The sequence below is a fragment of the Manis javanica genome, chromosome 9 (assembly GCF_040802235.1).
Source record: "Manis javanica isolate MJ-LG chromosome 9, MJ_LKY, whole genome shotgun sequence".
NCBI lineage: Eukaryota > Metazoa > Chordata > Mammalia > Pholidota > Manidae > Manis > Manis javanica.
Window position 1 is genome coordinate 96,516,612 of NC_133164.1, and position 23,539 is coordinate 96,540,150.

Sequence of the window (23,539 nt, forward strand, 5' to 3'; positions counted from 1 at the left end):
GTGTGGTGAAAAGCAACACTGGAGGATGGGATCATGTTTCTGAGAGCCTTGAATGCAATACTCCGGTGATAAGATCTTATTTTCTTATGAAATATAATTCAAAAAAAGAAAAAGAAAAGCAGTGAGTAGAGGGTCGTGAATATCAGAACATCCCTGGAGGCACATAGATTTGCTTTTGTCTGCAAATGTGAAAAGGGCAGAATAGATAGGCAATAGGCCAAAGGACAGCAAGAGAATTGAAATTACATAGAAACCTCTGGCCCAGTACCTTCCCAAAGCTCAATGACTCTCAGTGATTTTTCCAGAATCAAGAATTTCAGGGTTGAGGATGAACTTGATGACTAAATGTAAACCTACTTAAGAAGCAATGACTTTCAGAAGTTGTCTCCAAGCACTGAACCAGGCATCCACTGAGGTCCTATCATCTCCAGCTATGAGCCAATATAGTTGCTTTGATAGTGGATGTTCTTTAATCAATACAATATCTCTTGAGGAATGGGGCTTAAGGGCAATTAATTGGGATTCAAGAGAGAGGCTGACCCCTGTTGCCATCAACACACATGTGGTGACCTGTGGATCCCAGAAGCACAAACATTTCTTCTCAGAACAAGGGGCAAGAGTGGAGACTCACCTAGCAGTCAGACTGTAAAAAATAGTATCGATTCCTTTAGGGATACAGAAGTCAACATCAGCAGAGACTACACAAAAACAAAAATAGAATTATATAGAAACACTTCTTAAAAATAGTTACAACACACCCAACTCAAATGAGGTGATCTCTGAACAGAGTTGGTGAACCCCAGAAGCAGAGATGGTTCAGTAAGAGAACAGTGGATTGAAGACTGACAAGCCCTCAGAGAGAATTCTACAACATCTGTCTGCATCCAACTGAGTACGACCCCAAACCTGATTTGAGCAGCTGAAGAACTGCCTGCTAGACAGGACACAGTTTTCAGCAGAAATTTGTCCCTCATGACAAGATAAGGGAAATATCAGTATGTAGCTGCCCCATAGGGCCGCCCAAAGAAACAGATGTAGGAGGAAAGAATGAGAGGAAAGGAAAGAACTTATAACTATGTCAGTAGAAAGAATTCATTCTTTACTTGGGACTTCTTTTCACATACGTATTTTCAAAATAAACATTCTTTCTGTTGAGATATGTTGGCTTTTCAGGTAGTAAAAACAACTATACTCACTGTAAAAAATTTGCAAGACACATAAAGGTATGGAGATTATTGGGAAAATGGTCTATGATTTCATCATGGTCTAGAAAAAATCAAGGTAAATATTTTTAAATGTTTTCTTCCATTCTTTTAATGATATAAATATCTACAAATCCTAGCAGATTTGGAAGCCTGGTTGTTGTATGTTCATTTTTGTTCATTTAACAATATCAAGAGTACTGTCCTACATCATTAAATAACCATTAAAATGTGAAAGTAAAAATATAGTTTCATCTAGGTTCATCATTGTAACAAATGTACCAGTCTGGTGGGGGATGTTGAAAATGGGGGAGGCTATACATTTGTAGGGGCAGGGGATGGTAGTATATGGGAAATATCAGCACCTTTCCTTCCATTTTTCTGTGAACCCAAAACTGTACTAAAAACATAAAGTTCTAATATTAGAAAATTAACAAAAAAAGAGGAAGAAACTTTCCCTATCATATATCAAGACATGATCTCTTAGTAATTAAAACAATGTGTTAGTAGTGTATCAATAAATATATAGAATAGTTGAAAATAATAGACCCATGTCTATTTGGAAACTTAATTTCTGACACTGTCATAAATCAATGGGAAAGGGTAAACTATTTAATATATTATTCTAGGATGATTAGTTATCCAAGTGAAATAAAATCCCTACCTTACTCCACACACAAAAATGAATTACAGATGTGTTAAAAATGTATATGTTAGTGGCAAAAACTATAAATCTTAGAAGATACTACAGGAAAATATTTGTATTATTCTTAGGTAAGGAAAGATTTCTTAAACAAGATGCCAAAAGTAAAGCCATAAATAAAAAGATCATACATTTGGCTATATTAAAATTAGGCATATATATATACATATTTATGTATATATAAAATATATGAGATGTATTAAATATATGCAGATATACATGTGTACATATTATATATATGTATTTACAGAATATTAAAAGAATAAACAATTGATCCTGCTTTAGCACACCATAACTTCTCTACTTTGGATATCTTTTCCTCATTAAGTTAGCCTAATAAATTCCTATATTACTTCTTAATACTTGATACACAGCTAATCTTCAGTTCTGAGGACATTGGCCTCCCCACCTACAAGCAGTCAGTCGTCTATTCTTTGTGCCACATCTGTACCTTGCAAATTCCTCAATTAGACCATCTCTTTCTGAGTCAGGCACTGTGCGGAGAGCTTTCTTAACATCTGCTATCTCATTTCTTCCTCATCACACTATTAATGTTGTGATGCATTAGTCTTTCAATTTTAGATCAAGACAGTGAAAATCAATGTGTTCAACCTAACAGAGTTTCACACATCCGTGCGGCAAAACCATAATCCAAACTCCAGTCTGACTGTTGCTAAGGCTCCATCACTTACAGCTGCTATACAATAATGAACATATTAAATTGCATTGCTTACATCAAAGTTTCTGTTTGTTGCTGTGTAACAAATTACTCTGAAATGTAATAGCTTCAAAAAATCCATTTGGTTATATTACATGACTATGGGCTGGAATTCAGGGATGGGTCAGCTGGATAATTCTCCTATTCCATGCTGCATTGACTAAGCCCCCTTGGTAGAGTACTTTGCCAGGACCTTCACTAAAATACCAGGCACCTGGGTAGAAATATATGGCTGGTAAGCTGGAAATAGTTGAGACTGGAGACAGAGTTAGCTAAGACTGTTGACCAGAGCACGTTTCTAGCTTGTGCCTCTCTACCTTGGCAGTTTCGGAGTGTTTGGGATTCTTACACAGAGACCAAGACTACTAGAGAGAGTGTTCCAGAAAAACAGAAATTATTTTTAATTTTTTTATTTAGTTTATTAAGTTTATTCAGTTTATTAAGTCTGTCACTAGAAACTGGCACAGCTTCACTTCTGCCTTACTCAATTGGAAAAAGAGTCCAAGACTCAAGGGGAGGGGACATAGATTACATTTCTCATGGAGTATCAGAGAATGGGCAGCAAAGAAAATGTTGGTGGCAGATTTGAAGAAAATGCTAGCCATACCTAAAGCAACAAGGAACTAATATCCCTAGAAGAGCGCTGTCCTAAACAACTTCCTGTAATAATGGAAATATTCTCTGCATGGTCCAAAATGGTAGCATATATTAGAAATGTGTAGTTATTGAACAACTACACATTAGCTGAACTAGTTATTGAGCTACACTGAAATGTAGCTAGTGTGACCAAGGCACTGAATTTTAATTTTATTTAATTTTTAGTTAAATTCACATCATCATAAGTGGCCTCCTGCTGCTGTATTGGACAGCATAGCTCTACAATATAAAAGATATTCCTGAAAATCAACAAGAAAAGGACAAGAAGCCAAAATAAAAATAGCCAAAGGATATGAACAGATAATCCACAGAAAGTAAAACTGAACTGACTCTCAAGTATATGGAAAAGTATTCATGCGCAAAAATAATCAGAGAAATAGAAATTAACATGATAATATACTTTACCACCTGAATAACAAAAATTAGAACACTAGATAATGTCAAGTGCTGCTGGGACTATAGAGAAAGAATTTTCTTCTCCCACTGTTAGTGGGAAAAGAGACTGGCATAGCTATTTCTGAGAGCAGTCCAGCAATACTTGGTCCAATTATGTAATCATATATACTCTAATTAGTGTAATCTTCATAATATGTACAAGGATATTCATTGTTACAGCGAGGTGGAGACAAGTTAGGTGTCTGTTACTAAAGGAAGAGACAAATAAAATGTGGTTGACGAATATTGTGGCATATCCATTAGAAACAATGGCAATAACAACAGTACATAGAGCAAAATGGGTGGATCTAAAAACACAATGTGGGGCTTAAAAATTAAAAAACATTACAGTCCCATAGAACAATGCTTTGAAAAATTAAATTGCATATGTATACAAGACAATATATATCCTCTAAGGAGACAAATTTAAGAATACGTAGACACAGTCTTGGTTCACAAACTTGGGAGTTTCCTGGGTGAAATCTGAAACTGGTCCCTGTCCACAGATGGCAGGGAGAGATGGAAAAAAAGAGGCAGGCCCTTCCAGATTGGCTGTGGCAGTCATAACCTGTGAGGTTTGTCTTGGACGTCATAAGATGAGTAAGGTCTCTGCACCCCGACCTACCAGAATCTTAAAGATTTATATGGAAGCCACTTACAATATCCAGTTGGTCTCAACACCACATTGCTCTCTCAAAAATGTGTTCTTGAAAATGGTTCCCACTGTGGGAATGGTAGGCAGAACTTAAGCTCCAGGGCAGGGGAGATAGTGAGGAGTCTCTAAATGCATCAGACCAGCTCTCCAGTCAATCAGAGATCATGTCCTCTTAATGACCTCCTCTAACACATTTTTGTGGTTGCCTAAGGAAGAGAGTGTAGAGAGGGGAAGGAGGGAAAGGAAGAAGGAAAGAATGGAGAGAGGGAGAAAGAAGAGGAGAAAGGAAACTTGCACCAACTAATTATGAACAATTCTTAACATAAACTAGAACTTGATTATTGCAGTCCTCTGAATTTGAAGTTCCCAATTGATCTCTGTATCCCAACACTTGCATAATATCTTGCACATCATTGATATTGATAAATACCTTCTGATAGATTAATTAATGAGTTAACTAATCAATAGTTTTAGGAAATCCACATGAGGATTATAAGAAATTAGGTTAAAAGTATTGCTAAAAGAGAGTTTGAGAAACAGCTACTCTTACTTTGTTCTGTCCTCTTTGCCAATATTACCCCAATGCCCAGGAGTTTCCAGCAGCTCCCCAACTAACTGTTTTACTTAGTTAGACAGAGCTGGAGGATGTAGGTGGTTCAAGTGGGTCTCAGAGCCTGGAGAAGCATTTGCTTAAGAGAAAAGTTCTGAGCCAACAAATCAAATGCATTGTCTTTATATTGCATAGCAACAATATGAACTCAGAGATCTCTGTGGCAGAAAGAATATTGGCCCCGAAAGAGCAAGTCCTTGTTGCAGGAACCTATGTTATATGGCAAAGTGTTCACAGGTGTGATTGAATTAAGGCTCTTGAAATAGGGGGATTAGCCTGTATTATTCAGGTGGGATTTAAATGAAACCACATATATCCTTAGAAGAAGAAAGCAGAGGAATATTTGACACACCCAGAGCAAAAGACAATGAGAAGACTGAATAGACAGAGATTTGAAGATAATGTCCACAGACTAAGGAATGCTGCCATGGCAGCCTTTAAAAGATGAAAATAATCAGGAACTGATTCTCCTCCAGAGGGAACACATCCCTACCAACACTTTGATTTTGGTTCAGCATACTGATTTTGGACTTCTGGGTTCCAAAATAATTAGAAAAATTAATTTCTGTTGTTTTAAGCCACCAAGTTTGCAGTTATTCATGTGGAAACTAATCGCTCATCACCAAAGGGGAAATTAAAGCTAGTAAGAGAGAATGAATTTGCTTATGTCCAGATATACCTACCACGGACTGGTTTACGGATTGTTTATTTGGTAGGGTGGTATTGCTCAGTGAGTAGTAGCAGTGAAGAGATATGTCTTGCCTGAGGGCTTTAGCCCCCTGCAAGTTCAGTGTGGATTCAGTGAGACCAAGAAATGACAACGTAATATTCTTGGAGTAAAAGGGTTTTATACCCGGCTTTATTCTCATGGTGGCAGGTGGAACACTAGAATCCCGTCTGCATCCAGCAGTCTGCAGGTCCAAAATCTACCAGAGCACTGGACAGAGCTCTTTATATAGTGAGTCAGTCAGTAATAGCTCATTGCCAACAGGTGTGGAAGCAGTAGCCTAACGGTGGGCCAATTACATCAGCAAATAGTTCAGGGTCAAGTGAGAATCCTGATCATAGGAACTTCCATTTTTCCCACACCTCCTTACTCAGTTCTTAATTGTAGTCTAAAATCTAACTCCCCAAGCCTGTAGCACAAGATTTACATCGCCTTTTAATGACTCTGCAGCCCCTGCACACAATATTCCTTAATCTCTCATAGATATTCAAAAGTATGACAGTAAATGCAAAATAGTTACGCTACATACAGTTCCTGGAGAGTTGCTCTTTTCCAAGCTCTGCTTCTCTCCTTAGTCCCGTCCTCACCTGGGCTCATCAGAATCCCCTGGGATGTTGTAGCGTGTACTGACGTGTGAGTCCCACCCTTGGAGATTCTGACTTAATTGGTCTGGGGTTGTCAGGGTCCGGGGGCTGCCTTTGAGGTTTGGGGACAACGCAAAGAGCAAAGAAGGCAGCGGGAGTCGTCATGGAGGGTGCTCAAAGAGGCCACTTTATTCTGCACAAAGCTGTACTTCTCACATTGCTACAGTACTAAATCGTGGTTACAGAAGTACTTGAAGACATGCAGGCATGTGGCCTTCATGGCCAGGTGCCTGGCCTTTCAGGCCCTTAACTAGCTCCTTTCCCACGGATACAACATGCTGTATTTTCAGGTTTCTCAAGACTAGACACATCTGGGGTGAAGCAGGGGGCAGCTGCCCTCATAGAACAATAGGGGAAGTGGGATGGGGGGCCTTCCCTACAGGGGTGAAGCCTGGACATAAAGAGTTTTAAACATTCCCTGGGTGATTCTCACTTGCAGGCAAGGTTGAGGACTACTGGTCTAGCCTTTTATTCTTTCTAACCTACTCTAGGGAAAACAAGGGATATAATCCCAATTCAATAGCCCTAAATTTGGAAACAAATCACCGTATTTCTTTTTCCAGAAATGTTGATGATTTAAATCTACATTATATCTGTGAGGCGAATATCATCGAATTTTATCAAAGAAGACAGAGCACTGAGTAGGTACACGAAGACAGGACCATCCTCCAGCTCCCTGTTAATGACTGAAAATAAGCCCGGCTTCCCCAGCACTTGCCTTACCTGCAATGCACATCAGTGAGGCTGAAAACTGAAAGCCGACCGATTGATCCAGCTGAGGTCACTCACTCCACAACACGTGCCCCCGCTTTCTCTCCCAGGCCAATCCCAGCCACGGCACTGCAGCCTGATATTTCTGAAGGACAAACAGCTTGCTACAGTTTGTAGCACCGACGACAAGTACATTTATAAGGATTGTGGAGTTTCCATCTACTGTTTCCTCCTCTGTTCTAATTTCCTGCTTCTCCGCACTATTTATGTTCACCTGTTACCCAATTAGCACCCAGTAAGTTGAACTGCAGTGGCTGTTTTACCCTAATAATTAACCCTCTCCAGCACCCCCCTCCACAAAGAGCTCCTGATTAAAATAAACTGCTGGATTATTCACTGAACAACAGGAAGCGTGACACAGTAGACCAGAAGAACAATTTATTTTTTCTTAGGTCTTTAAATGTGTCCAGTATTGGCTGAGAAAAAAAAAAAATCCTGAAATAATCTAGAGGACTTGGTTAAGGTTTGTGGTAAGGGCACACATTTATAAAATGTCAGCACCTCTCTACTAGTTTTGAGATGGTCAGCATCTCTAGTTTGAAGAAAATGCTAAGATGAAGAGGGAAATGCAGTTGCTTTCTTTTTTTTATTCTATAAACTGCTGACATGAATTTCTCATTAAAGATCACAGTGACGTATAGGAAAGACGTAAACAGAAAAAGGAGAAACAAGGAAATAAACATGAGGAAAGTGAAAGGGAAGGAAAAGTATTAAATACTGTTACCCAACACCTATAAAGGATGGGATATTAAGTCTTTATAACTGAAATCATTATACATGTTATGCATAGCTTTCCTGATATTAAAATATATTTAACATACAAACTCCAACTAAGCATAATGTCCTCTGAAAATATTTTAAAGAACTTCAGAATTTCAAGTGCCAAAGACACCTACTATGAACAATTTTACAAGACAATTAAGTGGGGGATAATATCAAATTGATAATATCGATACATTTCTGTGGTTCACAATGGGAAAATTTTTAATTCATGGTGGGTCAGAGATGTGGCAACAAGACAGTTTTCTGAAGGGTACATACACATCATTATATAACTATGAAGTGGGTCATAACCATTGTTTGTAATGTTATGTATAGAATTGCATGTAACTGCCAAATATGCTATATGTGTATTTTAAGAAGAAAAAAAACACTTTTAAATTAGATGCCAATTTATTAATCACTTTATGTTCTCTTTTTCCTTACCCATACATTGCTCCACAAAGCAGTTGTCCTACAATCAAAAAGGAAGAAGTCACACACAACCACAGAAATGCATGTGTGTAACTGGATGGATAACAATCAAGATGACCTTAATTTACCGAAGAGGAAAACACATTAAGAGTCGCAATTTTGGGTCCACAATTGCTTGATTAGCAACTGAGGCTAAAGGTAACTTCAAAAATCTCACTCTGAAAATAGTCAAATGGTCCTCTGCTTAAATGAATTTCCTGAAATCTTTTCACTGCAACAAGAACCTGCAAAAGCCAGACATTTTAGAAGACTGCTGGAGTCTGTTTTCTCCACCACAGTCTCCCTTTTCGAGAAGCCTTCATTGACTGAAATTCTAATCCAACCTAAACTTAGATGAGAAAAATAAATAAATAAAAACACACACACACACAAAATGTGTAAATCCGGAAAACTATTTGCAGACCAGAGGTCGCCGTTAGCTGTGACTTCCCTGCTCCGCTCAAAAGCGGCTTGCGAGTTGCAGTGGCCAGAAGCAGAAAAGAGCACAGTCACTGCTGCCTATGAAATTTCAACAATTCATTAACGGGAAAAGACTCCATAAAGGGATGGAGGATCAGAGGCAGCGTGGTGGGCATTTAAATTCTGAGAGAAGGATGGATCGAGAAAGGGAGAGGTTAGCAATTCAGAACCAGAAGAAATGGGAAAAGAAAGAGGAGGGAGATTTGATAGAGGAACAAAGAGAGGAGAGACGGGAAGGTAAAAGAGTCGGAGAGATGAGAGGACGAGGGAGAGGGAAAGGAGAAAGGATTTGAATAAGATTGAAATCATAATCTGGTTTGGCTTTTAATCTTCTTTGGGAGGGGAGGAGAGGGAGGGTTTTCTGCACCGTGCTGATTGTTCCGCATTGTTTCTGAGCCGCCCCTAACTGACCAAACCATGTGTTAAAAACAGTTTCCCTCCTGGAAGGGATTATGCCCTTTGACTTTCAAAGATCTCTCCCCCCTTCCCAACATCAATAAGGCTAGACGGTGGCGTGCGCGCTGGTGCGGAGCGCAGCGGGGCGGCTGCAGAGCGCGGACCTTCCCCGAAGTCAGCCTGGCTGGCGCAGGCGACGCAATGTTTCTTATAAACCCTTATCTTGGACAATGTAGGCTTACTTGTTTGTAAATATACATGTTATGTACGTGCCCACGTAAATAAATAAGTTTAAATATAATTTCCAAATGAACAACATGAGAAAAATTGTCGATTTTCGAGTGTGTCAAATAATGACTGCAAACAAAAGTGTTTTGCCGGGGCCTGCAGCCTAGCCCATCCCTGAGGCCACCCTGCCATCTAGCGGGACGCCGCCCGAACTCTCCTTGCAGCCTGCAGCCGCGCTCGGCCTCATTTACCCTCACAGCTGGAGACAAGAGAAGTGTGTTCCCCTAAATGTGTTAACTTAGCAGTGCTATACACTAGAAACAAATTAATATATAATTCTTCTGTGTCTTAAGGTCATTACTGTCGAGGCATAAATTAATAGAGCTATTCTAGTTAATTCATTTTGGCGTTTGCTTCTGCTTGTCTGAGCGCATATGTGAAAACAGGCCTCCCCTCAGTGCAATGGGGGGAGAAGGAAGGAAGCCTAAAAGGAGCTTAGCCAGAGGAACAGACTCTCTGACCCAAAAGCAAGGCAGGAGCAATGCCTTTCAGACGCAGCTGCTGCACCTTCCTCACTGCACTGAGCCAAGCCTAACAAAATTCTCTCAACTGCCACGCTGGAATAGGAGGGGAGGGGCGATGGGCTTTGGGGGGCCAACTGAGGAAGAAGGGCTTCAGAAGCACCATTATCAGAAAGCAGTGTGTAAACATATACAGTTCAGCTGCCTGTGGGGCAGAGGGTCTTACTACAGGCAAACAAGGGCCCCTCTTTTTGAGCAGGGAGTGGTATGCCCATGTCCTTTCTGTCCAGGCTGGCTACTGAAGGGGCTGTGAGAATAGTCAGTCCCCTGCCCTGCCCCAGAGGTGGCTGCATCTTTATTACAATTGCCCATATGGGTGAGTTTCCAGAGAGAGCTACAGCAGCGCTCTCCTACTGCGAAAAACAACAGCAATAGAAAGGGAGAACCAAAGGGGGGAAAGAAATGAAATTTTCAGCTTTTTCAGGATACATAGGGGCACAGGCACTTAAGGAATGGACTACACTTCTTTTTGCTTGGTTTTGGTCTGTTTGGGGATTATGATGAATTCTGGAGTCAGCCCTTTGATCAAGTAAATTCCATAACTCCCAGGATACATGTAGATTAGAGCATAAGATAATGTCCAATTTTTATTTTCATTATGGGTTTTTGCCATTCATAGAAATTCTGGAACCTAAAACAAAAATATCTAAAAATGCCTTTAGGCTTCTGTTCCTGGCAAAAATAAACAGTATTTTCTTGAAGCATGTTGATCCTGTGAAGGCTCCCCGAGGTGGGGGTCTTTGCATGTCTGCTGTGACCAGAGTCGTTTAATAACTGCCCTGACGAAGCAGAGCTGAGTCAGAACTGTGTCTTCTCCCATCATCTCTGCAAAGTGAATTAACCAAAGCAATACACTGCACTATTGACAATGCAAATACTGTAAGATAACCCCAATGACACTTCAGCACCTCACAATTGAGTTACAAAGAAAGGTTTTACTCACATGAAACAAAAATAGGCAATGTAAAACATACCACATCAAAATTTCTGAACCTTAATCATGCCTCTGAATTACACTTTATACAAATGCAGAGGATCAGGCCACTCAAAATCACAACCTCTGGGGGCAGCCTCTTTGCTTTTGCCAAGTTCCACAGCTTAATCCTGACACAGAGCCAGGTTGAAAGCCAGTGACTCAATATATGAAAGAAAAGAAAAGATCCTTGCACCGGTGGTTTCTGTTGGGCAACCGGCAATGAAAACGAACATGTGAAATGCATTTCCAGATGGTGCAGCAAGGACCTTAGCCATGGTGGGGAGCTGAGAGGTGAAACTAGTGAGAGTGAGGGTTAGTGTAGACACTGAAAGTGTCCTAACGAGGGCAGACTTTCAAGAATGTGCGGGGAGATAACACTGCAAGAAAAAGTGGCAGGTACTCCAGGTGAGTGTATCATGCTCCTGCAGGAGAGCAGACTGCAAGTTCCGAGGATCATGGAGAGCTACCAGGGGAGCATTATAAGTGTGTTTGAGAGCAGAGTCCAGAACATTTCTGGGGCAGAAAATGCCCAGAGTACAGCCATCAGAGTAAAAAGAAGAAAATACTGAACAATCCAGAATATGGTCTATGTCCTATCTCAAAATACATTCCCCTTTTGTCCCAGGCCTCCCAGACTGCCCCAGTTCTGGGTATTTTGAATCCCGTAGAAGTAGATGGTTGGTTTTCCCATTGGGCTGCTACCTAGGAGCTAAAGATTTCCACTTCTGGGCAAGATAATTTACTCAGCTGCATTAAGCAGACAATTAATTTATCCCCTTGGCTGCCCAGTACCCATCCTTAATGTACTTAAAAAAGGAAATAATGCTTACCTAGCTTTAACTTGCACAGTGTCTGGATGTAAAAAGGAATGCAGGAGATGAGACTAAAATAACTGCACTGAGAATCACCCTGATCATCACTGGATCATCCTGTCAAATATAACTTCATAATATTGTTACAGAGACATCAGAGCAGATGGGTAAGAAAGATCTTCTTGTGAGGGAGCAGAATGTTATTACTGCACTTCATTTTTCCATATCACAATTATAAAATGTGCTAAAATTCAGCAGGGTGACCAGTATGTGAACTTCTGACATATGCCAGGTTTTGCAGTATCTGAGGTAATAAAAGGTATCCCATAAATGCATTTAAAATGAACAAGACTAGGCTCCGGTTTGTGAAAATATGGTTCATTCAAGTTGGGTGGCAAAAAGAGTCATCATCTTAATTGAAAGAGCATAGTGAACCCTTGACCAGGGAGAATATTCTAGATGAAATACTACCTGTCTAGACAGCTGTATTACTTTGTTATATGAGAAGATGGGCCAGGAGCTGATGGTCTCACAAGACTCCTGCCAGCTCCTAGATACATAATTCTGAAGCATTTAATTTTTACTCAGAAAACTGTTAGTGGACTCCTACCCTATATAACTTAAACTCCTTAACAGGCTATTTAAAGCCATTTATCATGTGGTCCAAACCAGGTCAGATTAACTTTCCTCACACTGTCCCCCCATATAAATTCTTTTTTAATCCTGTTTGATCTGATTATTGCTCTCAGGATATGCCATATTCAAACTTGCCCCCACCCATTGCACGCATTGTTCCCTATTTGCCAGCCACTACAAGCCTCTCTCTACCAATCAAAATATCCCCCAAAGTCCAAGTCAGCCTTTTCCACTCCCAAGCAGTCTTCCTTGAAAATCTCCACATGAAATACCTGTGGCTGAGTATTGGTAGTGCTTGATAACTCCACCACCATAGCACACATTACATTATGTGGCTAGTTATCTATTGACATACAGAGACCCTTTCTCCCATTCTAAATGTCAATTCCCAAGATCAATATCTATGTTTTATGTATTTTGTCCTCTTCACATCAGCTGGTACAGCACCTGTTGCAGAACTTCAAGCACAGTGAGGTCCAGAATCAGTTGTTTGCTCACCACCGTATTCTTGGAATTTAGCAGAGAGCCTGGGGAGCTACACAAAAGACTGTGACACTTTTCCTTCTGGGTTCCTCAAAATAGAAATGCACTTGCTCTTACCTCTTCTCTGGAAGCACTGATCACATTAGACAAATGTCAGAAGAATAGAAGTGTCTACACATTGTTTGCAATATGCTAAAAAAGAAAACTTCATCCATCCTTTCCATAGGAAAAAAACAAACACTATATACTCTCTTAAAGTGAATTTCTGTTTGGCTAATAATCTCCAACAAAATATAGAGATGAAAATTAAAAATTATAGAAACATAAAATGGAAAATACTTCAAGTTATGTGATTCATTCAATAACTGTTTCTGATCTTTGGGTGATTATTTAAAAAAAAGAGTAATAGTTCATACCCATTAAAAATTACTCCATTAACAAATATATGTGACCTGCCCTATACCAGGGGGATGATATGAAAATCCTTATCCTGTGCAAGGTATGCTGAGAACAGCCACAGCCACAAAAAGGGATGGTGGTGGTGGGCGGGGGGCAGGGGAGGCAAAAGTTTTCTAGGAAAAAGTTTAAGGGAGTACTATGAAACTGGATTCAACTTTGGCCAGTCACCAGTCGTGATGAATTTCTATGTATTTCTTATAAAGCATATCGCATGGATTCAGTTGCATCATGGGTAACTATGTAAATAGAAAATTTTATGTAACCCACAATAAAAACAAAGCCATGGCACAGTAATGTGCTTTTCATTGAATCCTTCCAGACTGCTTTCATTCTTAGGAATGAGTTTCACAAAGAACGTATACATATGATCAGCATGTCTGTAAACTAAGACCTTGGTTGTCAAGGGGAGCAATGCATTACAGGTGCAAACAATGCTAAAAGCTGAAGATGAAAGGTTCTTACATTTCACATTGTTAAACCAAAAAAAAAAAAAAAAAAGAACACCTGCCTCTTACCACTCTCTTCTCCCCCTCTCTCCCAGCATCTGCACATGGATAAAGAATTTGTAATGTTGCCAAACTTGCCACTTAATGATCTGGATGTGTTTAAATAATGGCCTCCCAATACTGGCCATTATAGATGAGATTCATGTTATTTATAAATTAGCTCTCTTGTTCCTGCATATTCCTGAGTTTATCATCATTAAGGAAGAGAAATGTTTCTCAACAAAAGGCCCAAGCATTATGGTGATAGACACAATAGTAACTGTTAGATACACAGATAGGCATGTTTCCATTTTGGTCTTTTGAATCCATCTTCACTTGTCCCAGATATGCCATTTCCTGATTCTCAGGGTGAAGAATGTTTTGAAATACATTTGTGCATTCATGGATTGTTGGCTGTATTCACATTTTTACATTCAGCTAATATTTAAATATATTGAGGAAACAGGCCTCAATTTAGATTTGCAATGTGGTATGAAATATCATAAAGGGAAATCACTTTCAGGCTGTTAGATCTGGTGTAGTGGGGGACATAGAGAAGTTTACAACATCTGTCAGCCCACAATATTTTCAAGGACCCTTTCCACACTCAACAATACTGAGCGATATGGTTGCTAATACAGAAAATATAAATACCTGTAGAAACACTAGGACAAGGGAATCAAACCAATTTTATAAATATTTTATTTAAATTCTTACTAGTTCACAGGCTGAATTCTTCTGGGTAGATTAATATCTTCCAGATGTGGGCGTGTGTCTGTGCCAATTTTAAGACCAGTGTAGTGTATGGCTGGAAAAGACAAGGAACTTCACATAAGAAGGCAAAATATGAAGAAAGGTTTTGAGGGAAGCAGCTATTTTGAGAAAACATCAATGCCTTCATCAGCACCTAATACATTAACTCTCAGGGCTGTATTTGCCTGTAGGCAATTAGCCCCGTGGATTCTGTACAAAGTGAACCTATATAAAAGTATAGGTTCTAACTTTACACATGTCATATCCTGTGGCCTCAGGCTAAGCTCCATATCCCAGTTAGTCATCTTGCAAGGTAACCAGGGAAGGGTACAATATGATTCTACTGCCTGACAGAATAATCTATTGATATGGAGACAACGGTGGTATCTTTTGTCCATGAAGGATTGTATATGCATCTCCTTTATAGTGTATAACCAAACAAAAACCTATGAGGTGACAATCCTCTCATGATGATAAGTGTAATGGTGGTGATTAACAAAGGGAGGTCTTCTCCAATATTTCCACCAGCAAAGGGCAAGCAATTTCCCTGTTGTTCCCCTTCACAAAAGAAATAAAACAAGCAAAATGCAAATCAAAAACAAAAACAAAACTCATTTTATACTGTTTCTATTGTCAATGATGTGTGTGTATACACACACATACACATGTACCTAATGGACAAGGAATAAGCCATAATTAATAACTGAGACATATATAAGCATCCAAAGTCCAGTTGCGGCCTGAGATAAGCAGTACCCTATGGGTGTGTCCTCTCCAGATGTAGCTATGGCTCAAAGTCAAATAATGAAGAGGTTGCTGCCTGTTTGGCAAAATGTGCATTGATTAGAGGAAGGATCACTCAACAAACATCCCTGGCCCACTCACATGATCCTAGAGATACATAATCTATATTCACAAAGCATTTTAGAATAATTAAATGTCAGGTTCTAGGACAGTATAAGGTACAGTTAATCACTGAGACAAAGAATCTCCATTCAGCTAAATGCACTTCACAGTTGGCAGGGGAGGGGGTGCTTAGGAAGATTTTCTTTGTAAATCCTCTCAGGATAGTGGGTTTGCAGGACTCAAATTAGCTATGTAATTTCCCTTCTACAAGCAGCAATTTAGAACCAACTAGCAGATTACAAACAGAACAAAAAGACAACCTTGTAACAAACAATTTCAAATGGAAGATTCCAGATTACATTCAATGGAAACCATAAGAGTATTACAAGTATCACTATTCATCCAGTATTGATTATAAAACAACTCAATAATTCATTATCCTTCTTTGACTATGGCTTTAATTTCCTTACCCAGAATGTAAATCCTTTAGATCAGGGATTATGTGATATATTCCTTTTGTGTTCTCATTAGCATTTAGTATAGTACCTTGCAGTGAGTGTTAATGGTACCTTGCAATGCAATAAATATTTATTGATTGATAGCTAGAATAATAGTCCTGACATGTAGTTCTGTTTATCATAGACAAAAATAAGTCACTGACTCTCTGCTGGCTATAGAATAAAGTATGAGCTTGCTAGCTTTTGAGTCATCTCATATCTTGTAACTGAGCCCAAAATGACCTTTCCAACTTTAATTTCCCACCATTGCCCTCACAGAGATCACTGTTTCCTATTTATGTGCAATATTTCCTTCAATTTTTTTGGTTCAATTTGTTTCCTTCATATGAAACTTTCATTTTCTCATCATCTTAGAACTTCCCTGATCATGTTACTTTCTCTAATTCTCCCCGAGACTCTCAACTTGAAATAATCATTACTTTCTTTGAACTTCCAAAGAATATTAGCATATCTGTCCCAAGGTTTGTCATATTCTACAGAGTCATCCTTATGTGTGCCATATTTGTTCTGCCATTCTGTAAATTCCCTGAAGACACTATCCTCTCAAAAACTTTCATTCAACTTTGAAAACCCTAAGATTCTCAGCCCCAAGGCTCTTCTTACACAGATGATTTCCAGGTACAGTAAATATTTGTTAGTTTAATTTGTTATTGATTAATTTACTTTTAGATGAGGTAAAAACCTGGGTAGAAACTCTGATGGATTAAATAAAAATGATCTCTTTCTTTTGATAAGGATATTAGAATTGTGTCCTATGTTCTGAATGGAGTGATTTAGCTCAGGAAGCATTTACTAAATGTCATGCTTTTTAACTTCTAAGGGCCACGCCAAGCCATGGCAGACTCATCCATATCCTAACCTATGCTTCTCTCCTTCATTTCCTAAACTCCCTACTCACCTGCTACGCTATAGTTCTTCCTTCTTCCCTGCATTCACCCAGACCCCTTTCTGGCTAACTTTACACTTATTTTATCCTGTGTTATTGCCTTCCCCATGCAGTTAAGTAACTCATAATCTTTAACTTTCAGGCAACAGTTTGGTCGCTTCAGTTTGCCCTAAAACAGTGGCTGTTTGATTTCCAAAGACAGTGAAAAAGCGTTTAAGTCCACTAGGTGCATGAATTATCAGTATTCTGCTTCCTGGGACAGGAATGAAGTAAAGGCAGTAAATACAAAAGGCATGTCCAACATTACACAGTGTTCCTCTGAAACAACATGCATACTCTACTCAGAAGATGCCTGCATAGTCTAGCAAATTTCTGGACTTAGAATAACTGTGACTAAATTTTTCCAGGAAAACTTCCAAGAAAGAATTAGACTTTGACATCCTCAAGAGGATGACTATATATTGTTTATTGCCACATCCAAGTATCCAGTGCAGTGCTTATGATGTGGTGGACACTCTGTAAATATTTGATTAATGAATAGCTTATATATTAATGAATGAATGAATTTCTTCTATCATCCCTCACTGGAAAGAAGCTGGCCTAAGTGGCCCCATCATTTCTTTCTCCTTTGAGCATGCCAGGTGTAAGAGCTTTGTTACCTATCTATCAAACATCCACTCCTCAAATCAGACAGTTGTAGTCCTTAATTTAAGAGGGAAAATACTGAAAACAAGAGAGAAGGTATAGATGGAATGGGCTTAGAAAGAGCCCAAGAACAAACAAGAAATTTATAAAATTATAAAAATGTGTCTTTATTTACACAGCAGTCAACTCTATTTTCCAATGTGCTTTTGAATGCATTGTTTCTATTAAGTCTTGTGATAATTGCAAGGCAGTCAGAGTAGAAATTATTCCCTCCACACTGCTGCAGCTCCACACACACATTGCACATTATATTACAGATGAGAAACCTGACATCTTCAAAGTGGATCCAGCTTGTGGTTTACAGATCTCCTAATTCCTGAATCCAACTCACTGTTTGTAATGACTATTTTTCAGCTGTTAATCGGACCTCAATTCACTGTGCTAAACAGATACTATGAAAATGCTCTCAATTCCTCTCTTTCCATCTCCCCCCATTTCCATCTCCAGTCTCTTCCTTGCTTTCAGTTTAGAAGGACCATGCATCCCTCCCTAAAATACCCTGACTTTTCCTTATATTCAAGAAGCCTTTCATGCTATTTTCTTGCCTGTCAGTTCCAAGGAGATGTCCCTCCTCACACCCCTACACTTCCATCCCCATGTACTCCCAGTTACTCCGTTCATTTATTGGGAATGAAAAATTGAGTCCAATTACTACACCCATGGCTAAACAAGTTCGGAGGAATCCCAGGAAGTAGAGGGGTGGCCCCATTAAGACTAAGAGCCTCTAGCATAGCAGTCAGCTGCTGTCTTTAGCACAGTGTGGCTGAAAAGTGGTTAAATCAGGCATAGAAAATGCCTGCTCTCCACAAGATTGCTACATTCTTCTCTAGAAGAAATATCTGAGCTTGTCTTCTCAAACCATTTTGAAAGACGAACTTACCACTTAGGTTTATTGTATTGTATCCTTTTTGTAATTACAATGCACAGTGGTATCCGGTAGACAGCAGCAGGTGGAAGAAACACATGAAGTCAGTCTAAGAATCAGGGTCCTGGTTCCTGGTCTCGGGCGCCACTCTTACTTACTAGGAGGCCCTAGTTGTCTAATAAGTTACCTGACTTAAGCGGCAGTGCCTGATCAGGCAAGCCCATGTGACCCCTCTGCTGAGACGAAGGCCCCTCTCCCTCCAGGGCTGCAGTGCACCGTGGAGAGCTGGGCGTGGCTAGAGTTCAGCCTCCCTGAGCCCCTTTGATCAGGGCAGACATGATCCCGCCATAGGAGGTGGCCTTGCCCCTTTGTCCTTTGCCAAGCTGCCCTCTTACTCTTTGAGGCCCACCCGGGACACTTTAGGAGCCTTGAGCATTGTGATATTAATGTGAGAAAACTCCTCCTCACCTCTCCTTTCTGCTCCCGCTCCCCCCTTCCTTGGGCAGCATGGTCCAGACCATCTCAGCTTCACTCTCCCTCAGCCTACCTGGCCCCATCTGAACTTGGCACCCAGAAGGATGCTATTTTAGACTGCTAATTTTTACCTCAGTTTCTGGGTTTTCTGCAATACACAAGCACTGCTCTCCTCTCAAATAGCTAAGGATTCTCCTCACCAATGCTTAAGCCACTGCCCTCACCTGGAAAATAGGCAGATACTGCCCAGAGAAGTTATCATGATGATTCATGTTAGATTGTAGCTATGCAGTTACTTTGGAAAACCCAAAAAGACGTGATACCAGTGCAGTGCATGGGATTCCAGGCAGGTAGACCAGATTTCTAGAACGGATAGGAAAACAGGTGCCTAACTGCAAGGGCATACTTCTATGCTGGGGAGGCAGGAGCACCCAGGTAGCTGCTGAGCTCCTTCCTCACCTGGAGAGCAAAGCAGGCAAAGTCTATGTTCTTTCCATTTGTTTCTGTAAAGTTCCAAAGGGAAGTGCTTGGCAGAAAAAGAAAGAGAAATGAAATCAAACCTCAGGACTTTTATATTTTCACCCACTTTCATTCAAATCCCTGATTTATTTGCTCCGTGAGATGAATGGCATTTGGAATTACGACCTCCAAACCCAGAGGAATAAAGTCTAGGATGATGAGAAGATAAGCCAACCAAAATTGAGTACATTAGAAAAGGCAAAGGGGGAGGGAGAATGGACGGAGAGAGAGAAAAGAAAAAGGAGGAAGAGGTGGGTGGGTTTGGAGATGTGGTGAGAATGGGGGAGAGAGCTGGGAGAGGGGACAGCAGGAGGGAGGGAAAGGAATCCAGAGCAAGAGGTCAGGGTGGGGGTAGCAGGAAGAAAGAAAAAGAAAAGGAGAGAAGTAGGAAGGGGAAGTCAGCAAGAGGAAAGAAGGATGGAGAGAGGGAAAATATAGATTGGGTCACTGATGCTTAATTTTGATACAAAAGTAATTGTCATTTAAAGCACCCAGTGTCTTCATTTGCCACAGCTAGGATTTAAAAGACAGAAACTCAATTTAGTTGCTCTTTTCTCTAATAAAAAATATGTTTTATCCCAATGGCAAAACGTGTTTCTTTCTGCCAATAAGTGTCAGCATCTGATTTGAAGCCTTCAATGAAACAATGCCACTAAATAATTTAACCTGGAAAAAAGCCACTGATGGCTGTGAAATAATGTATAGATTTCAGATGGATCAAAGATTAAAACAGAAAAAAACGTGGAAGAAACAGACTTTGGGAAACAAAGGGGCTTCTGCCACAAAACAGAAAGGAAATGCATTAGGCCCAGGGAATTGAAAATAGCCATGGCAAACATCAACATTAGCACAGTATTGTGTTAAAGTACACAACAGGCTTCTCTCACTGCTGGGATAAAATTGTTTAGAACAGAGCTTCTGCAGAATGAAATCTGGGGACCAAATCAGATCAGTTATTTGTCCCCCTAGAATATAACTCTGTGAATCCAGTGAAATCTCCTGGACATATTCATAAAGGGTGATCTCCCCACTGGGGTGTTCTCCATGGTCTCCAGGATGAGAAGGAACCTGGACTTAGTTTTAGCAGACCAAAGTTCAAATTCAAATTCTGCCAGTAACTCAAACTATAGTCTCTTTAACATACTTATCCCCAAAGAGTCTTAGTTTTGCCACTGGTGAATTTTGATAATGGTACTTAAAAAACTATAAAAGCATCAAGGAAACACACAATGAAGTTATTCTCTACGCATAACTTCTCTCTGGTTAGTCATTTCCTCGTCCTTTCACTCATTGGTGTCTCATCAAAAGCCAGGCAATTATCTTTACTAATTCTGAGGAGACCCATTTCCTTCAACACCCCCATAAAATGGTCCATAGACCAAAAGGTCTGAGGACCACTCACTCTGGGGCTCTTTCTCTTCTCTCCTCTATTACTACCTCTATTAATCATCTAGGCCAGTGGTTTTCTACTCAAGCTGAGCATTAGAATCACCTGGGGAGCTAAAAAACAAAACAAAACACAGCAAAAATAAATAAATACTGATGCCTGGGCTCCACTCCACACCAATTAAATCAAAATCTCGGGAGATTCACACAGGCTTTCATATTTTTTCAGGCTTTCAAGGTATTGAGAACCAATGCTCCAGACACATCATGGAAGTTCACTGATGGAAACATTTGACTGGTCCCTTTCAAGCAAGACTCAAATCAAAAGCTGACACAGAGATTTTCAAGAACAAAAGCTGTCCTTTCAAAATGAAGCAGCCAGGAGCAGAGGAGAGGGAGAGATTAACGTTATTAAAAACCTAATCATTGTCTTCTTCCTAATGATTGAAGCAAGACTTCTATAATAGCTCTTATTTTTGTAGTCCTTGGAGTTGGCCCTTTATATTCTGACTCCAGAAAATCATTAGCCAAGGTTGAATTAGAGTAAGAAGAATTATCTCTGAATTCATCATCATAGCTTTAACCTGGGTGGGATCTGGGAAGTTGATAAGTACAAACTCCCCCAAATGGTACATAGAAGTCAGCACAGCCTTCTCAAAACATCCAAAAAACAGGTGTTAGAATGGACAGAATTAGCTTTGAATTCATTCTGTCACCTTTCAGCCATATGTCCTTAAATAACTCACTTTACTTTCATCTGAGCCTCAGTTTCCTTATTTGTAAAACAGGGGTAACAGTAAGTACTTTGAATTATTGTAAAAATGAGAATACTGTATGTAAAGACCTCCCCTATCAAGGACACAATCAATATTGACAACTGTGAAGGGGATCAAGATCATGACTTAATACAGAAAATTGCTAGAAAGACTGTTCTAGGAAACTGGTTAGCATGTTGGAAAGAATTTCGTATTTGGCATTACAATTGTTCAGCAGAAAATAGATACACAGGGAGAAACATGTAATATTTATAATATTTATAAAGCTATTATAAATTATAAACTTTGGATGAAAATTGAAAAATCCAGATGGCAGCTACATAATATTAATGTTTGGACACATGAGATCATCACAGGCTTTGATTCTATAGGTGTTCTCATATTTAAAAGATACAACAAAGCTTTTAATCATCAGATAAATAACCAGATGATGACAGTATTTGTGGGATCAAAAATTATTCCCATCCCACTTCCCCATTTCTTCACCTCATTGAATTATCTGCAAAGCCAAGACCACCTTTCCCAGATTTTTATTCAACTAAGAGAAGCTGTGTGACCCAATTCTGGCCTCCTACTTCTCTTTTCTTCCTGTCTTGATTATAGAATAAGGAGTAGAGCCGTCTTGAGAAAATAAGGGAAAAGCTGAGAGAATCACAGAGAATTCAGCCCTGACATCACAAAACCATAAAACCAAAGCCTATAACTGCCTACCTCTGTATTCTTTGTTGTGTGAGAAAAATAAAACCCCATTTCTGTAATAAGCATCTGAAAACAGGTTTGTATTACGTGCATCTGAATATAATTCTCACCCATATGATTTAACTGACTAAATCTAAAAACTTCACAACAATTTGGAGTCTGAGCAGCCATTACCTACAGATCTCAAAATTGATACAATTGAGCACATAATGGCAATCCATACATCCCCCAAAAGGACTTTTTCTATACCTAAAGCATAAATGAAATGAAAACTGTCTTTAAAATGCAAAGCAAACTGTACTGAGAGAGAAAATACAGGCTCTATAGCTTTGAATCCAGTGTTGAATCACAGGCTGCTCTTATCCTATGTACTTAGGCTGTCACTCTTTATCTACTGTTTAAGGCCTTTCTTCATCTGCATCTTCTTACTCTGACATAAGCAGGATTTCCTAATTGTCACCTGTCATGCCATGACTTCCATTGCCTTTGGCATATCCTCATCTTTCTCACCAGGAAGGACACTCTCCCTCATTCCTCTCCATTTATTCAAATTGTCCATATTCTTCTCACATTCCACCTCCTCTCTGAAAATGCCTGATTTCTCAAGTCCATAATGCTCTTTTTTTAGTTTTTAATCCACTTAATTAAAAACACATTTACTCAAGTGTGCACATGCACACACTCACACATACACACTTGTAGGGAAAATGAAAGTTCCTATGGCCAGGATCCTCACCCGACCCTAAATTATTTTATGATGTATTGTGTAGGCTAGAGCTTACACACCATTGACAATGAGCCATTATTTCGGTCTTACTGTATAAAGAGCTCCATCCATATGAACAAAAACTTCTCCAAAGAAGAAATTCAGATGGCCACCAGGCACATGAAAAGATGCTCCACATTGCTAATTATAAGGGAAATGCAAATTAAAACCACAATGAGATATCACCTCACACCAGTTAGGATGGCCATCATAGAAAAGACTAGGAACAACAAATGCTGGCAAGGATGCAAAGAAAAGGGAACCCTCCTACACTGCTGATGGGAATGTAAATTAGTTCAACGATTGTGGAAAGCAATATGGAGGTTCCTCAAAAACTAAAAATAGAAATACTATTTGACCCGGGAATCCCACTACTTGGAATTTACCCAAAGAATACAAATTCTCAGATTCAAAAATACATATGCACCCCTATGTTTATCACAGAACTATTTACA

General features: G+C 39.6%; 1 long non-coding RNA gene across 1 annotated transcript in view; it reads right to left on the minus strand.

Moving 5' to 3' along the window:
- The window catches only part of LOC140843541 (uncharacterized), a 235,822-nt gene that overhangs the window by 171,159 nt on the left and 41,124 nt on the right, over window positions 1–23,539 (minus strand). The window contains exon 2 of the long non-coding RNA XR_012121387.1: window positions 7,075–7,207. This is a non-coding gene — a long non-coding RNA (uncharacterized lncRNA). The remainder of the gene's footprint in view (window positions 1–7,074; window positions 7,208–23,539) is intronic.